This window comes from Macadamia integrifolia, chromosome 2 (genome assembly GCF_013358625.1).
Source record: "Macadamia integrifolia cultivar HAES 741 chromosome 2, SCU_Mint_v3, whole genome shotgun sequence".
NCBI classification, from domain to species: Eukaryota; Viridiplantae; Streptophyta; class Magnoliopsida; order Proteales; family Proteaceae; genus Macadamia; species Macadamia integrifolia.
In genome coordinates, this window is record NC_056558.1 from 33,795,982 (window position 1) to 33,817,114 (window position 21,133).

At 37.2% G+C, this 21,133-nt stretch overlaps 2 pseudogenes; one reads left to right on the forward strand and one right to left on the reverse strand.

The window, feature by feature from the left end:
- Positions 1-10,054: 10,054 nt before the first annotated feature.
- LOC122093082 lies at positions 10,055-11,057 on the reverse strand (annotated as a pseudogene).
- A 4,294-nt stretch (positions 11,058-15,351) lies between these two features.
- On the forward strand, positions 15,352-16,735 carry LOC122065123 (annotated as a pseudogene).
- Positions 16,736-21,133: the final 4,398 nt, after the last annotated feature.

Here is a 21,133-nt window from a genome sequence, read left to right on the forward strand (position 1 = left end):
TATCTAACGATGCCTTAATTTTTTAATCCTTTTCTTTTTAATCAAATATGATAATTGGCCGACCATTAATTCACAACTATACTTCCCAATTTTTCCTTGTCTCGAGGCTATCCACTTAATAATCTAGATTCCCTTCCTTTGCCAGTTTTAGGTATTATTTAGGTATCGTTTTCCTTAACCCAAGGGGGTAGCACAGTTGGTGAGCAACGAACTTGGTACAAGTCGTAAACTCAGACATCCTAAATTCGACTCCCACTAGGCACACCTTGGGCCACTCACACGGGGGTGTTTAGAGCTCTTCACTGCTTTCAGTGAAAGTTGAATGGTTAAGTTTATAAATCCAGTAAAAGATTGGTTTATATTGATTTTGATTCAAATCATCCCAGAATTGACCTAATAAATTGCCTAAATTTGTCCACACTTGGCCTAATTTGATGGAACTCATTTGAGTATAAAATCGAGCCCCAATTAGAATTGACCATATCTCCCAATTCTGATCAAGTCTATCAACCTAAGAAAAATCCCTCTAACAGTCACCCCTTAACCCAACAACCGAACCACGTATGTTAGTTGATCGCACTTTCCATGCAAGAAAAAGATCCTCTCCAATTGTTAGGATGTCCAAACAAGTATCTGACGATTGAAAAGACCTGTGGATGTACTTCCATATGTTGGGGTGCATGTAGTAAAAGCAAGAAAAGATGGAATGATGTGGCCATATGGGGTACAGTACAGGGCTCCCTAGAGTTTATGCTCAAGTCAAGACACTGAAGTGGTAAATTAATCCTCAGTCTATCGCATACTAAAAGCTAGGCTCTCCTGGAGATTTTAGTGTGTGATGAGACATTTTATCTTGGGAGAGAGAACTTTGTCGATATGTATTGGAAACACCAAACCAATGAGCCAACAGGAGGGAGCACGAGAGCATATTCAGCACAACTCAAGGGGGCAGCACGGACTTTTGGCATCCCGCACAGTCTGGGCATTTCCTGCACTGGACTGGTAAGGTTTTTTTTTTTCATTTTTTCTTTTACGAGCCAAAATTTCTAGCCAAGAACAGCCCTAATCATTTCACAATTTCACAGTACAAATTTTGTAAAGAAAGCACTTTCATGTTTCACGAATAGTCAGTCAAAAGGAAAGGAGACAAAAAATTTTTGAACAACCATTTTATGACTCAAATAAAAAACCAGTGGTTAGCACTCTCAAGTCATGCTTTTAACCCACCTTCCCACAAAAAAGTGTATTTTGGATATCCTTTTTACTTATATCTCTACTTGCCTCGGTGGTTGGCACTTCTCCCTTAGAAGAGTGTTTCACGAGAGTCCCCTTGAAGACATCTAATTAGAACTATTAGTATCTTTTCTATTTTTCAAGAAAATTCTGGCCCTGTTGATAATTGGCAGGACTTATGTCTTTTTAATTTGAGTCAAGAAGGAGACAATTAGGACCTAGCCCCTAATTTAGGTGTCGATTGACAAGGCCGATTTAAGATATCAATACCTAAAACCATGATCAAAATCGACTGATCCTTGGTCGAATGCTTCTATTGATGGTTCCTTTTTGCAATGAGATAAATGCCCCCTTCCCCTATATCTATCTATGTATCGTATAAAGTACATACTTCTCATTTTTTGACAAACTTTCAAACAGACATTAATCCCCCAAACCATCTTAAAATTATCTACCAAGGGGTACCGTCATTTCCCTCCATGACTAGCCTTCTTTCTTCCTATGAACCCTCCTTGGGGTATTATACTACTTGGACGTATTTTTGTAAAACCATGATGTATAGAGATAATATTAGAAAAGACAAAATCACAAATAAATTGGACTAGGAGAAAGAACAAACATTCATAACAACAAAGAGAATAAGTAGAGCAGATTGGTAAAGAGAAATTGCAAGACATTATAATTATACTTGGATACCATGCAATTCAACAATGGAAACAAAATAGAAAAGGAAATCCTAAATGTCTTAAAGATATCTTGGGACAAATCGTCTGGCCAAGTATTTCTTTTCAAAATGATACCAAGAGACAATGATGCTTAATAGAATGCAAAAGGCAGTAGATATGTAAATGGAAAAAGGGTGGAAAGAGCAGATTACAGTTACCCGATTATGTTGAGTTGTCACCCTAGCTCTCCCTTGTTCCGAATCACTGGTGGGGATGATGTTTTGACTGGTTGATCCATCCAGGTGATTCTCGTGATCAGCAGTGTTATCCTTCTCATTGAACCTCCCCATGATTTGTTGGAGAAGGGATTATGGATTCTCATTTTGGTTATTAGCTTCAGAGATTAGGTTACAAATGTTTTCAACTGCCTGGATCCTTTGAGAAAGCTGGAATGGTGTGTTTCTTGGGTCTAAGCATCAACTGATCAGCATGTTGAATTTTGAGTTGCAGCAGACCGGTCGCTTCTTCTTTAGGAGACTTTACCCAGCAAAGTTGAGGGTAAAGCCAAGGACTTTAGCCACACAATAGACTGCCGTCCGTGTGGATGTTGTGGAAAGTGTAAACTGTATCTGGTAATTTAGAGACATGCATCCAAATGGGGATGAACTCTATCGATATATATTGAGTCCTACCCAGTCGGGTAACTCAATATACACTTTTTATATATTGGCAGCCTAGTTATGGTAGGAATATATTTCATGTATCTTTCTTCGACTCTTACCTATATTGTATGAAACCCAAGGGGGTTAGTGCAGTTGGTGAACAACAAATTTGGTACAAGTCGTAAACTCGGACTTCTTGAGTTTGACTCTCACTAGGCACACCTTGGGCCACTTATACGGGGGTGTTTAGTGCTCTTTACTGCTTTCAGTGAAAGTTGAATGGTTCTCATTCAACTCTGGTGTGACCCGGTCCATGCGGTTGTGAGGTCAGTATGGGCCCGTGGGATTAGCCAGGCCAAAAGTCTGAATAACCGTCATTAGCGAAAAAAAAAAGTACAAAACCCTTGTGTAATAGGGCTGTTATCCATCTCTATATAGTGATTATCTCTGAATTGAGAGCTCAAAAAATACAGAACACAAATTCAGTCTCAACATGGTATCAAGAGCATAGGTTTTTTTTTTTTTCCAACTCTCACGAGCCCATAATCCTTCTCCCTTGTGCGTCTCTCTCCATGCCCATTCTCCTTCTCATGGCTATCGACCCCCCATCTCTCCCTCTTGTGTGCTGCCACCTCCACAGTCATGGCTGCGCCTATCATGCCATCCTTTCTCTTAAACTTACACCCACTAATTTTCTCTTGTGGAAGGAACAACTCGTGCCTTTCTTGAAAGGCCAGTGCTTCTTTGGCTTTCTTGATGGTACGGATTTGTGTCCTGATGATTCAATTGCCTCTATTGGCACCAATAGGATTCTCAATTAGCAAGTCTCATTTTCTCTTCCCTCTCTGAATCTGCCATTCATGTCATTCTTGACAAGGACACAAGCCATGAGATCTGGACAACTCTTCAAGATACTTATGCCTCGGCCTCCTCCTCCTGATTGATGTCCCTTCATCTAAGCCTTCAAAATCTCGTCAAACTTTAGATGAAACTGTAACTGAATTTCTATATCAGACTAAGGTAATCACTGATGAACTGGCTGCTGCTGGGAAGCCTGTCACACCTCAGGATTTTAACATCCATGTTCTTCATGGCCTCAAAGAAGATTTGCAGAGGTTGTTCCCTCCCTTCTCACCCGCCCTATGATTCCCTCCTACACAAAGGTCCATGGTCTTCTTTGGTCTTGGTTCTTGTATTGGGATCTATAGGAATAATTATCCCAAGAAGCGGGTGTATATTTGACGGAATTCTTGGGTCCTTGGTCATCTCTTTGGCCATTGCGTGCGGCTGTATGTTATAACTTCTTAGCCTGAAAAGGTTTTGTGATAGTAGGGGCATTTTTTCTTATTTTGAAAAAGAATACTAGTATTATGATCACTGGAATGTCATAAGTACTCTCCAGAGGTTAGGATGGTAGACCGCTACTTGGGGCCCGTTTGATAACGTTTCTGCTGTTTCTGTTTCAAGAAACGACAGAAACAAAAATTTCCGTTTCTGGGAACAGAAACAGAATTTTGGGTGTTTGATAAACATTGTTTCTTGAAACTCTTATTAGTGGCCATACGGGTCTCTATGCATGTGGTTAAACCCAGGTTTCTGGTTCAACATCGACATTTGAAACAAACACCAGCAGCTTCGGTCAGGAACGACAGACTTCTCAGTGTCCTTGCTCTATAGACACATTGAGAGATACTCAACCCCATTGATGGAACTCTGGTAGACACTAATCCGAAGATTACATTCCCCAGCAGGGAAAACAGGGCTCATTATCTTCTGGGTTTTGATCATCTCCTTAAAAAGACTGAAATTGCGAACCCTCCAAGTGAACTTCCCGCTCAATACATCAGAAACAGAACCTGCGACGACAACCGAGGACGACGAGGAAGAAGACTGTACCTCATTGTTATCACGGGTGAAGGAAATGGATTCATTCAATACGAGGATATCGGCAGTGATGAGAACAGAGTTGTTATTGAAAAGGAAACCAGCTTTGGGATCAAGAATTGTGAAAGAGGTTTACCAACAAACCTCAAAACTATATGAAACCCTAGATTACCCAAAGTTTTAACACTTACCAAGGCTCATGGTTCCTAGGAAAAAGAGAGAGAACGAGCATGCGAGAGAGAGAGAAGAATGGGACAGAGCAAACGAGAGAGACAGAGAGAGAGAGCATACCTGCAGGTTCGAGCAGCAACAAGGACGGTGGTTGTCTGCTTCGTGCAGCTTGAGACAATGGAGTCGCTAGTTGTGACTTTCAACTGAGGCCCGACAATTTGGATTCTGGATGAAAGAGATGAAGAGCCTCCTGGCAGATCGAGATTCAGAATTAGATTACGATTTACCGGAGAAGTGGAGAACTAGGGCAGAATTTGGAGTTGATTCCTCATTGATTGGGGCCTTGCAGCGGAGTGCCGTTGGCAGATTGAGATCCAGAGTTCGATTACGATTTACGAATGTAAGAGGTAGGACCTGAGGAGTGGAAGAAGCGGCGACGAACCTGGCCGCCCCCTTCGCGGGACCCAGAGGTTTCTTCTGCAGCTGATATCGATAGACAGGCCATTTTCTCTGATGCCGTTGATGATGATGTTGTCGTCGGAACCGCCAGCGGTTGCTATGGTGGGTCGAAAAATGCTATAGTGGACGACGATGAAGCTGCTTGGGATTGGCTAGACTTCATCGAAGACGAAAGAATATAGATATGCGATTAAGGAGTCCAGTAGCTTTGTCTTCAATATCGATTTTTTGTGCCCCATTTTTGTTTCGAGAAACGAGCGAAACAAGTAAAACTTGTTTCATTTTACTTGTTTCGCCATTCATGTTTCTTGAAGCATAAATTGTTATAAATTTCAATTTATGTTTCAAGAAACAAGTGGAACAGAACACTTTTACCAAACGGTATTTATGCCGTTTCTTTGTTTCTGAGAACAAGAAAACACAGAAACACGTTTCTGGTTACGTTATCAAACGGGCCCTTGGTTTAGCCATTGCTAGCGATGGCGGTGACAAGCAATTTTTTTTTTTTTTTTTTGGGGGGTGTCTGTGTGTTATCTTTTCTCTATCTTTCAGTTGCAACTAGGGAAAGAGGGAACATTCCCATCCAGATTTTGTTCCTTAAAATAATAAGGCCTAAATAATAATAATAATGGAAGCCAAGACCCGTTGGATTGAGCACCCTGGCTTGTGATTGGTGAAGTTTCTATTTTATGAAATGAAGTAAAGGAAAATTTTGAGTCGGTTGGGCTATAGCTGACAACCACTTATTGAAAAAAAAAAAGATATAGGTAATAATAATAATTTAATTACAAATCCACTAACAAAGGGTTTGGTTCTAAAGGCTTTTATGCATGTTAGCAGTATATGACTATGTAGATTATTATATATTTTGTTACTAGGAATTTTCTTGTCTTAATTATGTAAGCTATTGTTACTGTTGTTAATACTGTTGTGCATTTATTTTGCAGTTTATTGATGGCCATGATATGTTTTATTTTGTACATGTACTTATTATTGTCCTTAAATGATAGTATGGGCATTTTTGAATGAAAGTATAGGTAAGGACCTTGAAAGATAGCAGGGGCAATATTATGCTGGTATCTCTCTCATGTGCCAAAGACTATTTTCAATTGCATACATTTTGGACGTTACAAATGCTCATCAAGTTGAGGATTTGTACTAGCATTTTAGGGACAAATGGATCCAGTCCCAGTGAACTTTATTAATTGAACTAATTATGGTGAACTTTTCTCTGGAATAGCCATTTTGGATAGTCCTAAGTGATTTATGTTCGTGTGGGATGTGTCAGCGAGCTCCCAGTGATGGAGCAACTATTGACTTCAATTTGAAGTCAGGATCGATTTTGGATTAGATATGTTTAATCATTGTGAAATTAATTCATTTTTATACCACACCCCTTACACCAATGTAGCACATGGTGGGTGAGGGTGCAAAAACTTTGAAGTGTAGATTCCATGTCGACTTAAGATGTGATGACCTTTACAATTGAGTGTTTGTATTCTTGCTTGGACTTCAGTGTATTGTTTTGAGAACGTAGCTTATCAACACTTCCTATATGAGCTCATTTTCTAGTTTTCGGTTGGAGCAATGACTTCCTGTTGCCCAAGTGGAAGAATGTATCGTTTTCCTATATGTGGGATAGCATCTAGCCATGTGTGGGTATGAACTACTGGATGAGTGTTGACTGATGGCATGGTTGGATGGAGCCTTACGTAAGAGGTGGTCTCCTTAGTGGGTTGTAACTTCAATATACCCGTTTTATATTATGTAAAGTTTGTTTTATTATGTATGGAGCCATTAACAACTAAGCCCATTATGGGAGAGACATTAGTTATATTCTATTTTCAGAAGGTTAGTCCCTGTGCCCAGCCTATATATGGTATCAATGCCCATTAGTTGATATCCTAACAATTGTGTAGACAATGGAACAGACAAGACTGACAAACGAAGAGACGAGAGTAGAAGCTTGTGGAGAGACCCTTGTATATCATTTACCTATTTGTATTTACAACTATGTCCACAATTGAAAACCCTCCTTTGGATTTAAACCATGAGCAAAAACATCATTACTGATAAGTTTGCTCTATCTTTAACATATTAGCTTTACCCCACTTGAATTAGAATGATCAAAGACAATATCAGAAGCAATTCAAATGCACATGTGTCCACAATTAAATTTCATGTTTTTGTTATTGTCCTTATTGATGTGCCATTGCCATAAAAAATTAGGAATCCAATAACTGATATGATCCAATAGTGTATCATATCCTATGTTACTAATGAAGCAAAACTTATGGTCATCCAACAATTAGTTATGGTGGATTTGGGTCTATTTATTAAAAAAAAAAAAATGGTTATAGATTAACTGACTTCTTCTAAAAAGCTATATCTTTAATGCTATCCTGCTGGCATAAGTGCATGCCAACGAGTCGGCCAATGGGAGGGGAGCATAGTCTTTCTACATCTATTGTGTCTAGGCGTGCATCTGCGCTTGCGAGTAACATTCTTTCATCGATCTTTATTAAAAGTATGAAAGATATAAAATTATCTTCACATAGGCATACTAAACCTATTTCTCATTCTATAATCTATTATGTCTAATAGTTTTCAAACGATTTTTATTTTTTTAGACAAAAACTATTTTCATTGATGACTTTTTTATAAATAGTTCGTAAACCTTTTTTTTTTTTTTTTCTGCCTAAAAAGTCATTTGTATTAAGAAAAGAATTTAAAGCAAAAAATCACAAGCCAAAATCTGAAAATTTGAGAACAAGGAGAAACTAATCTACCTTTGGAATTTTTATCAGCAGATGAGAATCCAAACTGAGCCCAAAACCTAAAAAATTATAGTTAAATTAATTGAATCGATACCTAGGATGACCTAGGGTATCCATTTCCAAGTCCATAAGAACCAGTAGAGGCCAAGAATTAATCCGAGTTGATAGCTCAAACTTAGCTGTCAATTTAGCAAGGTAATCCAGCACTGATTGAAGATATGGAATCAAGTTCATCCATCACTGATAAAAAATCCAAGGAAGCTTCCAATTCGAGATAAGAAGAACCACTGCCAAAGAGTCACATTCAATCAATTTCATACAAAAAAAAAAAAAAAAAACATAAATGATACTAAAGATAGCCTAATTGTGTATTTCCTCCCCAATACGATCATATTCCTCTATTGTCTCCCATGAAATGAACTCTACTGTAATGTTCGATATTCTTGACCATGGGTGCCAATGAAAAAACCATTTGAAATGAAGAACCTGGGGATTGACTTACTTAATCAGTGTCACGAAGCTTTGATTGCCGAACCTTTTCAAAGGGAAGTGTTCCAGCACATGGTGAACTCATTTTCTTAACTGGAGATTTAAAGCAGCTCGGTCTGGTAGATGAAGAAAGAACAGTGATGAAATCTATTTAAAAAAAATTAAATTTACCAAATGAATTTCCTTTGAAAATTTTCAGTTGTTGCAATGAAATAATTTCAATTTCTTGACAAAAAAATTATTTGTTGACTTATTTCAAGAAATCACTTAAATTTTAAAATTGAAAATATATCAAAGAAAACTTAAGATAAAGCATTAATTTTCAGTCCCACATTGAAAATTTAAAAAGAGAAAAAGGGAATATAAGTGAGAGGAATAGATGTTGGAAATTTAAAAATTGGTTATTCACACCAAGCTGATAGTTTAATTGGAAATGGCCAATACCACACCATTAAGAAGTCATGACTCAACTCTCTTTGAGGGGCTACCTATAAAAAACAGTTGTCCTGTGGGTCAACCATTACTGTTCAGTCCAATTTTCTTTCCGTAAAGCCCATGGTCCATAGTAGGGTTGTCAATTCGTGGCCCGACCCGACTAAATCGATCGGGACCGACCGTTTATAGACCGGCCCGGCCCGGACCATTTATTAAATGTGTCGGGCTTGAGCCCGGCCAGTTTATAAATGGTCGGTTTCGGTTTTGCTACTTGGACCGTCGGGCGCCTGACCGAGACCGGCCTATTGTGCACCGACTTGGCCTGACCCTTTAATGATTGTAAAATACCTATTTTACCCCCCAAATTAAAGAATAAAAACTAAAAAGTAAAGACATGTTCACATTTTAAATAATGGTTATATTTGGTATCATTTATTGATTTATTTTCATTTTTTTGGGCTTGCATGAGTGGGCCGGAATATAAATGCACATTTTAAAGAGGGCCCATTTAAAAACCGATTAAAACCCATTTAACATTAAACATGTCCGTAGCCCGATTAAGGCCCGACTAAAGCCCGATTAAAGTAGCCCGATTAAAGTAGCCCAATTATAGCCCGAGGCCGACCGACTGACAGAATATAAAGTGTACCATGCCCTCAATAACTAAGCCCGATTAGTTAAATGGGCGGACACGGTGTAGCCTTTGAAAGTCTTCAAGCCCGATTAAGCCCGATCGAAATCGGACCGGACCGACCGAAACCAGACCGGCCCGACCGATTGACACCCCTAGTCCATAGTGAGGCTGAAAGCCATTTCTACTTTCAAAACTTTATAGGAATCAGATTCATTGCAAAAAAAAAAAATAATAATAAATAAATAAATAAAAATAAAAATCCAAGCACCATCTTAAATAAAAAAAAAGTAGGGGAGAAACGTATAATATTCCATTTTTCACATTACTTATATGAATATTACCATTAAACAACATATTCCCCTCCCCCCATCAAAAAGGAAATGCATACATGATACATCATGGGTAACAAATCTGAGGTATCCAGTATATAATAAATCAAAAGTGAGGAGAGAGAGAGAGAGAGATTATTAATGCAATAGTTTTTATTGTCTTTAAAACTATATATACAAAATGTATGGTATCTTAGCAAGTGATGTTGTCACTTAGGAATTGACAAACACTTGGTGTTTATTTATTTGGTTTCTTGACAGAAACACTTGGTGTTTATTGGTTAACCACTTCGGGATTAAAGCTGTACGTACAAGCTTAGCAAGTGAGGTTGTTACCAGGTGACACACCAAATTGGCTATAATAGGTCTCATAATACTGAACACGATTTTCCATAGTTGTTGTGTTTCCACCATTGCATTCAATTGCACCATTGATGGCTTGGATGGTTGCCCCAAACCCTTGGCCAGATATTGTGATCGAATGGCAATTGTTCATCCAAAACCATAATGTTGTCTTGAACGAAGTCACAACATCAGTGGCCACAATTCCAGGATCACTTAGACCATCAAATCCTATACTGTTTCCAGCAGCACCTTATAATTCTATGATAGCTGGAGTGGTCCACGGCCATAGTAACCCTGGCCGACAACACATGGGTATTGTGTGTCTGTTGCATCGCAGTAATTCTGAGAAACACCACCTATCTCATTTATGTAACAGAAGACTGCATATACACCTCCATACACGCACTAAAAGGCATAAATATTTAACTTTCTCCTTTAAAATGGATGATTTTATCCATCCATAGATAGTAAAATTAAGAAGGTTGAATAAATAGAAGAAGATTTGTTGATGAAATCATAAGAAAAACTTATTTACCTCCAATCTTATGTGATACATGAGCGAAAAATGTGGCAATCTTTTGTAAAGATTCAACAGTTGTTCCAGTGGTGCCAAAGCTAGGATACGAATTAAGAGCTTTGAAGAATACATCAAGGGTATAGAAGTTCTTGCCCTCACATGTTGAAGCAGCTTGATTGATTATCCCATCGAAGAATGTTTGTGTAACATAATTAGCCACCACGACAGTCCCACTTGGAGGGGGAGTAGTCAGTGTTGTTGTCCTATAGCAAGGGCCTGCTTGACATCCAGTGCCACAGTAAGCGTCACTGGTTCCGCAATACTCATACTGACTACAACAAAGGCCTGATGCATAACCACAAGTCTGAGCCATGACAAATAATGGCATCAGTCCAACAGCTAAAATTCCAGCAGGAGTGATGGCTAATAGGCTTTTTCTAATTTTAAGAGCTACCATTTTGGGAGTACCCATTGAGGTTGAGGAAGGTAGAGAAAAAAGATGAAATATTGGGAAGGAACCAGGATGAGAAAATAATGCAAGGGGAAGGGAGGATTTATAGTGAATTAGTGCATAAGTGTGGGAAGTGGGACCTGGGAAGCACTAATGCATGTCTACATCAGTGTGTCAGCTGCAGTAGACCATAAGAGTTGTGTCTTTCTAGCCTAATATAGGTATACATTGGCTCCCATGCATGTTGCACTAACAATGGACGTAGAGGCAGAGCAGTACCACTCTTTTATTATTTAGGGGGTTGTCTAAATGCCACTTCTAGCTACAGGTGTATGTAGAATTTGGACATCTTCCTTTATTTGCCCTTTTGTTATTCTCAAAATTCTTGTAAGTTAAGGGTATAAAAAGATTTTCAAAAATAATTTCAAAGATACTTATCTTTATGTCGTTGACAATAATTGTCATAATCTTGCACATCTTTTATTTACACATGTGAAATGACATTCTTTACCCTCATTTAGAAAAAAAAAATGTGTTATACAAAATTGAGAAAAAAGTAGGATTACAAAATATTTGAAAACATTACGGTTGACAATAAGAATATCCCATCAATCCAATTGATCAATTCAACATTGGAAAATGTCAAGGTATGGGTTGTGGATGAGCTTCTATGGCAAGTTAAATGCCATTACTTATTATTAATGCGTGTTATCTCCCTGAAAAAGGCATGGAAAGTATTTTAGTGGTATTGACTTATATTGCAGTTTATTAAAAAAATGTAACAAAAAATTTTCACTCTGTCCTACAATATTACAATTGATATATATTTTAGGATTTAGGCTCTTTAGAGCCAAATCTAACCTATTTTGACTAACTTGAATAAAGTTATCCAAATTTTGAAATTTTGACCATAATCATAAATTACTAGATATGAAATATTTTATCAGAATTAAAATAGTATATTTATTTTAATAAAAAATAATAGGTTGAATTACAAAAGACTCTAGATTCCCACCTATGACATTTACCATCAATGGAAAAAAGAGCTCAAAATAAATTCTTAAGACTTAAGGCTCCACCTTTGGTATTGCCATCAGTAGAAACCTCAATAATAGAAAGAGACGACTAGCCAATGAGAAGGCCCTCAACTAATAAAGCGATAGCTTGGCCTTTCTTGAATGTCCCAAAGAGTATCCTACAAACACAAATCAGATTGGCTTCTAAAAAGAAAGAAGCACGTGGCATGGCACTGGCAACGTTGCATGGTGCATTGCTAAATAACCATATCTATCAAAAAAAAAAAAAAAAAAATCCTTAACTACTACTTGAGTGGCAGTAATTACCGCTTCTAAATGAAATTGTTTTATAATTATTATATTTTTATTTTTATTAATAAATACCTCATTTCCCAGCTAATTATTTTTACCAGTGTTGAATATAATGATATTGCAGGAAGGGAAAAGATTGGGCATGCTAGCGGATTACCTAAGAATAAGGCATGCTGGCATCTATTGGTCATTAGATGACAAAGTTACAATGCTTACTTTTGGATGAACAATGGCAACATACGTAATATATCAAACGATAAATGATATGAAAATAAATGACATATACTATCGGAATACGTTCCTATTCCATTGTCGACGGAATATTTTTTTAACAGAATTAAATATTTCTCCTATTCTTCTTCTTCTCCTTCTGTAACTGACAAAGGAACACCACCGGCAGTGATTCCTTCCTCTGCTAAACATCACCCCCATACTATTAATATTTCACCATAAAAATAATAGAAAGAACCTGAGTCATTTATTGTTTTTTAATAATATGTTTTTATAAAATAAGAGTAGGGAGGAGGTGGAATGAATTGTTGAAGGAGTAAGAGGTACAAGAAACTACTCACTAGTTTCAACGGATCTAAAACTAAAAAAAAAAAATTTATTGATTGCGTAAAATTCACTTGATTCCAGTTTAGTCAAACTCTGTTAGAATTATTAAGAATAAGCCTAAACTCTAGAAATTAGTAATAATAACTCTAAACTCCAATTCTATAATAGTTTCCCGTAACTAAATGTGCAATTCAAGCAATTATTATTAATTAAAATAAATAGACTATTTTATTTTTGGTTGATAGAGTTATATATTACAATTTATGAATATGGTCAACATTTCAGATTTTGGATAACTATATTCAAGTTAGTCGAAATCATCTAGATTTGGCCTTGAGCTGCCCAAACCCCAGAAATTCAATAAAGAAAATTTACAATTAATAGTAATAGTAGTAGGGTGGAGAGATGTATAGTTTATTACATTTCACAACATGCTACAATATAAGCTATTAGCACTGAAATACTTTTCATGCCTTCTTGAAGGATACAATACACATTAATAACACGTAGTGGCATTTAACTTGCCATAGAAACCCATCTGCCACCGAAGAGGACATTGACAGTTTCCAATGTTGAATTGTTCAATTTAATTGCTAGGGTTTTATAATAATAATAATAATAATAATAATAATAATAATAATAATAATAATAATAATAATAATATTTATTATTATTATTATTATTATTATTATTATTATTATTATTATTATTATTATTATTTTAAAGGATTGATAAGATTTTCTTATTGAAATCCTTAAGGTGTCAAATATTTTTGTAACCTTAATTTTTTGCCTTTTTTGTATAATACATTTAATTGATAATAATGTCATTTCACACTTGTAAATGAAAAATATGCGAGATAATGATAATTATTGTTAATGATATAATGATAAGTAACTTTCCAATTATTTTTGAAAACCTTTTTTATACCCTTTACTTAAAGGAATTTTGAGAATAAGAAAAAAGGCAAGTAAAAGAGGTGTCTTAATTTTAAATACACCTATAGAAGTGGCATTTAGACAACATCTTAATTAATTAAAGAATTAAATTCAAGTTCATTGCTTACCTCCATTGTTAGTGCAACATACATGGGAGCTAGTGGATACTTATACTAAGCCGGTAAGACACGACTCCTAAGATATGTTGTGCCCAACACACTGATGTAGACATGCATTAGTTCTTCCCAGGTCGCACTTCCCACACGTAAGCACTAATTGACTATAAATCCTCCCTTTCCCTTGCACTATTTTCTCATCCTAGTTCTCTCCCACAATTTCATCATCTTTTCTTCCACTTCAATTCCTTGACTGGTAACTGTAGAGACTAGGGGGTCTCGGATAAGGGACGATGCGTTGTCATACACACCAAAATAGAAATGTCGGGTTTGGACGCGTTGCTCTAATGTCTCAAAAACGTACATCCTCTACCAAAAGGGGGAGTCGCCACCTAGGGTGATGGCCTATGACCCAAAAATAATCTCTCTCCGAGGAGAGAGAGAGCTATGACTCAATGCCGGATAAGGGGAGTGGTCTGCATCCAATGATTTTGGACAAGTGTTAATTTATGAGGAGGGAAGGTGTTAGGCACCCGCCTCGCCCGACCCGGAGGTCGGTCTCCATTTTTCTAGACCTTTGTGAAACCCTACTTGTTAATTTTGATCCTAGGTCATAGGCATAGTTCTAGTCTAGGTGAGGTTCAATGTTTTATCCTAGCCCAGTTCTTAGGTTTGGGCGCAAATTGCGCCGAAGTGGTTCAAGTGTGTGTGTTTGTGTACAAATAAGATGTATACATGTCATAAAAAGGAATAGAGTACACAAAGTGACATATGGAATAAAGAATTTAAGAGTAAACCAGGCATATGAAGATTGAAATAATACAAGCCAAAATGAACTAAAGACAAATATGACATCCAACAGTCTCCATATCGGAATTGGGCTACATGACGGGCTAGCTCCCCCGTCCCTTCAGAAATAGAATAGACCTAACGATCCCAAGCTACGAGCCGATATTTGAGGGCCAGCCACACCCGTCCTATACTATCACATCCTAATCTACGCATTAGGGTTTGAGGCCCGCGCTCATGTGGTCGTGGTTCGACACAAATTGGAATGATAGATAAGTAGCAATAATAATGAAATAAAGAAATCGGAAAAGGAATAATAAAAGGAAGAAACCGAATTTTTACGTAGGGCCCTAGGAGAGAGGATCTAGCCATGGAAGGGCTAGACCCCAAAGTGAAAAGAAAACATTGTCTTTTTTGATTTGTCATATTTGAAATTAGAAATAACGGACTCATCCAAAATTCGACTTAATTTGGCCGACCATTTCGGGAAGAAATAAATGAACAATGTCGATTTTCAAAAAAGGAAGGAAGCAATTTTTCTAATGATTTTTTAAGGATTTTTTATGAAGTTATGAGCGGAGCCGATGTGGCAAAAAGAAACTTGAGAGAGGTGTGCTCTCTCGGCCCGAGGACTTGTGTTTTGGAAAGCAAAAAAACCATTTTTTTCTAAAAAGGGTTTCCACGGCCGGAGTTGATGTAGTCACCCGTGTGCGAGCATTTGACCTATAAATGGTCAATAAATGGCCAAGGCCCATGGTGGAGTGACGTGAAAAAGAAACTTTTTTTTTTTCTTGGTTATTGGTGGGCCCTCTTTCCTTCCACGCAGGATTGAAAGTAGGACCCGCACTCTTTGTTACAAGTTATTGTTTATTATTATTATTATTATTTTATTTTTTTTTAAATGGGGTTGGGGCACGCCAAAATTTGGTGTCTACAGTAACCACAAAATGGTAGTCCTTAAAATTAGGAAAAGCCTGTTAGCCATCACTTTGGCTGAAATTTTAGCTGTTGGGCTAATGCCATTATTTGTAATGGCTTAGACTTGTGGTTGGGCATCAAGCTTTTGCTATAGCCAGTATGGGTATTGCAGAACCAGTGATGCTTACTGCGGCACTGGATGCCAAGCAAGCCCTTGCTATGGGACAACAACACCGACTACTCCCACAACTCCAACTCCAAGTGGGACTGTTGTGGTTGCTAATTATGTTACACAAACATTCATTGATGGGATAATTAATCAGGCTTCGTCAACCTGTGAGGACAAGAACTTCTATACCCTTGATGCATTCCTCACAGTTCTTAATTCTTATTCTAGCTTTGGCACCACCAGAACAACTGTTGAATCTTTATAAGAGATTGCCGCAATTTTTGCTCATGTATCACATGAGACTGGAGGTAATAAGTTTTTCATCAACAAATCTTCTTCTATTTATTCAAAATTCATAATATTATTGTATTTGGATAGATAAAAACATCTATTTTAAAGGAGAAAGTTAAATATTTATGCCTTTTTTGTGCGTGTGTGCATGTGTACATGCATGCAGTCTTCTGTTACATAAATGAGATAGGTGGTGCTTCTCAGAATTACTGTGATGCAACAGACACAATACCCATGTGTTTCCGGCCAGGGTTACTATGGCCATTGACCGCTCCAACTATCGTGGAATTATAATTATGGTGCTGCTGGAAACGGTATAGGATTTGATGGTCTAGGTGATCCTAGAATTGTGGCCACCAATGTTGTGACTTCGTTTAAGATAGCATTATGGTTTTGGATGAACAATTCCCATTCAATCATGATTTTTGGCCAAGGGATTGGGGCAACCATCCAAGCCATCAATGATGCAATTGAATGCAACGGTGGAAACACAGCAACTATAGAAAATCGTGTTCAGTATTATGAGACCTATTGTAGCCAATTTGGTGTGTCATCTGGTAACAACCTCACTTGCTAAGATTGTACGTACATCTTTAATTTATGCTAGTTTATTTAATTTCTCAAAGAAGAAACCAATAAATGAATAAAGATCAAGAAACTAAATGAATAAAGATCAAGTGTTAGTCTACTCCATGGTGGCAATGCCATCCGCTAAGATACCATACATTTTGTATATTTTTTAAAAAAATAATAAAAAGCTATTCCATTAATTAATCTCTCTCTCTCTCTCTCACCTCATGTTTAATTTATTATTTATGGGATACCTCATATTTGTTACCCAGGATGTGTGCATTTCTTTTCTATTGGTGGGAGAGGTGTTGTTTAATGGTAACAGTCATAAAAGTCATGCAAAAAATGGACACAAGTATACAAAGTCCATTACACTCTTCTCCCAACCATTTGTGTTAGAACGGCTAACTTTATTAGGGTTAGCGTACCAATTTCTGATATTCGAATAGGGGGAGGCTCTGAAAGAGCTACACCCACCGACTTTGGCTATTTGAGCTATAGGTTCAGTCAACTGGTTCAATAACGCACCGTTTGATAACAAAAAAAACATGTTTTTCCATTTTTCTGTGCTCAGAAACGGGAAAAACACCCCAAAAACTGTTTGATAAACCTGTTTCGTTTCACTTGTTTTTTGAAACATAAATAGAAATTTATGCTTATTTCTGTATCTGGAAACGAGTTTGATGAAACAAGTTAGACTTGTTTTTCCTTTACTTGGAACAACTTGTGGGCCAAAAAATCGATGGACCCCCAATGAAAAGTTGCATCTCCCGACTTAGCATTTACCTTACCTAGCGGCTTTCCAAAGTTTGAAGATTCTCCAGGGAAACGAGGAGTACACCGAATTTTTGCTTTGCTAGTGGAAGCCTTAAACTCACATCCATTGATTACTTTGTGGATTTCTTCCAATTCTCTCCGATTACTAAATCGTTGCTGGGGATTGAAGTTCGAATTCCCCAGCAAAACCCACACCGACACAAGGAATCTACCCAACCCTACTCAACTCAAGAAATATGTTTATCAAACACCAAAAAATATTCGTTTACGTTCCCAAAAAAGTGAAAAATCATTTCTGTTGTTTTTAGGCACAGGAACAGCAGAAACGTTGTCAAACGATACCTAAGTCTTTCCCAATGGATCTCAAGATCAAATCTTCAGCATTGAGATGCTTAACGCAATCGTTCCAGTACGAAGCCCAAGCGTTTAAAGTCTGAATTAGGACATCTTGATTAATAAACATGTCGGATTCTAGCTGGCCTGATTATAATGGGTTATTCCCGGTGCGGGGTGCAACAACGGGCACCTGATTGGGACTGACCTATTAATAGCCTGACTTAGCCCGAAATATTTAAAGCCTGATTAGAGCTCGTTTGGAGCTATTTACAAAGATTGACTTGTTTAAAACATGATTATAACCTGTTTAGAGATAAATATGTCATTAGCTAGTTTAACGCATGATTATTGGTGGCTCAATTAAAAACCAATATCTGATCGACCGTTTATAAATGGGATCAAGCCTAGCATATGGATCTGATTACTTATATGGGCCTGGTCACCGTGCAAGATCCTAAAATGAGGAAGCTTGATTAAGCTCGACTGAAACCAGCATGGCCTGACTGATTACCACACTTAGTGACTTACAAGTCATTTGTAACCTGATCAATTACATTTAGACAAACCCGGGATGTGCTCTAATCATTGGGTTGAAATACAAATATTTATGGTTGGCCAATTATGAAATTTCAAGTTGACCATTTTCCAAAAATTACCATTGGCCATTTATGAAATTTCAAGTTGATCATTTTTCCAAAAATTACTTGTGGATTCTACCCATAGTTAGCAAATTCGGATTCGGGAATTATTCGGGCGGAGAACTATTCGGAATAATTCGATTGATTAATTTAAGGATTCGGTCAAAAAAGCGGTCAAAAAAGCTTATTGGGTTTTTTTTTTTATTTATTTATTTTTTTAAATACTGTTTAAGTGGACCGAATAATTCGGTTTAATTCGGATTCAGTCCGAATTATTTGCGTTTTATATTCACTTTTGAAAAAATCACGAATTTTACCGAATTTTATTTTTAATTCGGATTCGGTCAAAATTTTTGATAAAATTCGGAAAAATTCGGTTCGGCCGAATAATTCGCAAATTATTCAGCCGAATTGATAACACTGATTCTACCACAATCGACCAGAATCTATTAGGCACATCCTCCTTTCATGTGAGTTTTCTAAGCATATTAGTGTTGTAACCCGGCAGTCACTGAGGGGGGGTGAATCAGTGAGTCCAATTTTGATCCCCAAAATCTGTCTGATGTTTGGCCAAGAAAAACCTGATATACCTATCCCTATTTGCACATAGTCGTATGGACACTCAACCTCTCATAGGCACTTCCAAGTGTGCACACACATTTCACATTCCACGCACTTCAATATAAAATGCAAACAACAAGCACCCACAACATAGGATTTTTACGAGGTTCGGTAATTTGCCTACATCCCCAGAGTAGTGCTTGTAAAGGCTTCGTTCCTACTCAATACACTACTTTTGACTGCACCCACAGCCGGGAGCACCCACATGTAATTTTCTCAAGCCGATGCTGAGATGGAACTCGCAGTGCCAGTACAATGTATAACACCCACTCCAGATGCTTAGCACCCACTAAGCATTCAATAAAGAATACAGTAAATTTGGGCTTATATCAATACCCTACAGCCAAGCTCTAGCTAGCATATACATCCACAACTAGCTAGCATACTTACAGTTCATCTACAACTAACTTAACATGTATACATTCATCCACAACTAACACTAACATACATACATGCATATAATGTAAATCCAAAGTTAGATAATCTCACAACCGATTGCTTGGGATGACTGGAAACTTGTACTGACAAGTTTGGTGCTCACACCTTCTCTCTCCTTGGCTTCTTGCTCTTCAAAGTAAACACATCTTTGCTTTTCTTCTCTTTCTCCTTGGCTTGGAGTTAATGTATCATTAACACACCTCAACCACCTCTTTTACCTCATTTAATGGCCTAAGAACATTTATCATCAATTATACATGTTGATTCAAGGACCAACAAAGAGGGGAAAACTTCTCTTGCCAAAACCATATCCTTCCTTCTCAGACCTTTAAAATCTTGAAATTACACAAAGCCCTTCAAATTTCAAAAATAAATTCTGAAAAATCCACCCAACACTAAGAGCAATTGATGAATTTTCGATTTGAATTTTCGAATCGATTTCATGAAAACACTTATAACCTTTTCAGACAATATCCGATTGAGATGAAACGAAGTGCGTTGGAATCGTGATTGGACGCTCTACGAATTTTTTGAAGACCCGATCATCTGACTTAGCCATATAAAAATATCAAAATGCCCCTAGAACTTTCTAATGACGCATCTTTCTCATACGGAATCGGAACGCGATGAAATCAGAACCGTTGGAAAGATCGGATTTTTTTCGTATCATTACATGGAGAACACTTCCTTTAAAAAATTCATCTTTAATATCGAAACAGCCCTCGACTGCCACAAATGCCGTAACTTCTTCATATGGTATCGGAATGCGACAAAATCAAATGCATTGGACTAGATAAACACAATCTATCTTTTTCATGAAGAAACGATCTTCCAAAAATATCATTTTTACTTCTGAAAATGCCCTCGAGTGTAAATAGGCTAATTTGACTAGTTTTGACACAGAAACCCGCACCACATACTAAGGATGTATCAAACCACTCCATCATGCATACCAAGCGACTCTATTATCTCATCGGTGACACTGGACACTGCCATGTCATCATTTCCATCCATGTTACCCAAACTGACCACGTCATCACTGCCACGTGTCAGGGTTGCCAACAAGGACAACCATAAAACAACAATTAGGACAGTTAGCCCTTTGGGTTTACATACTAAATGCTTGTTTGCCACTTCCTTTCAGAATTAATTATATTTTTTTTTCAATTTCAATAGTATCCCTTAAAATAATCTTAATAATTTTTTTCTCTATCTTTTTTATTATTATATGCTACTTTAAATGGTCTCATAGAAATAATATCACTTTCGAAAAAAAAAACTATATCCTCATGACATTTTATCACCTGCGCTATGAACTCCAATCAAACAAAATACCATGCAACACCTCAGACATATGTACCCTATTCCGTACTAAACTCTCCTTCTTCGCTTAATCTCCCACACTCTGACTTTATCATAATGGGTTGTACTACTGCCTCTAATCTATGTCATAACAATTCTGTTCGGGCTACTTGCTTTTTATACAAAGGAATTTGTATCTCATTCACTGTTAATTATTTGATGACAAGAAAATCTATTGAAGCAGACACACAAGGTATCTTATTTGGAGTGGAGCAGGCTCAAATGAAGGGGTG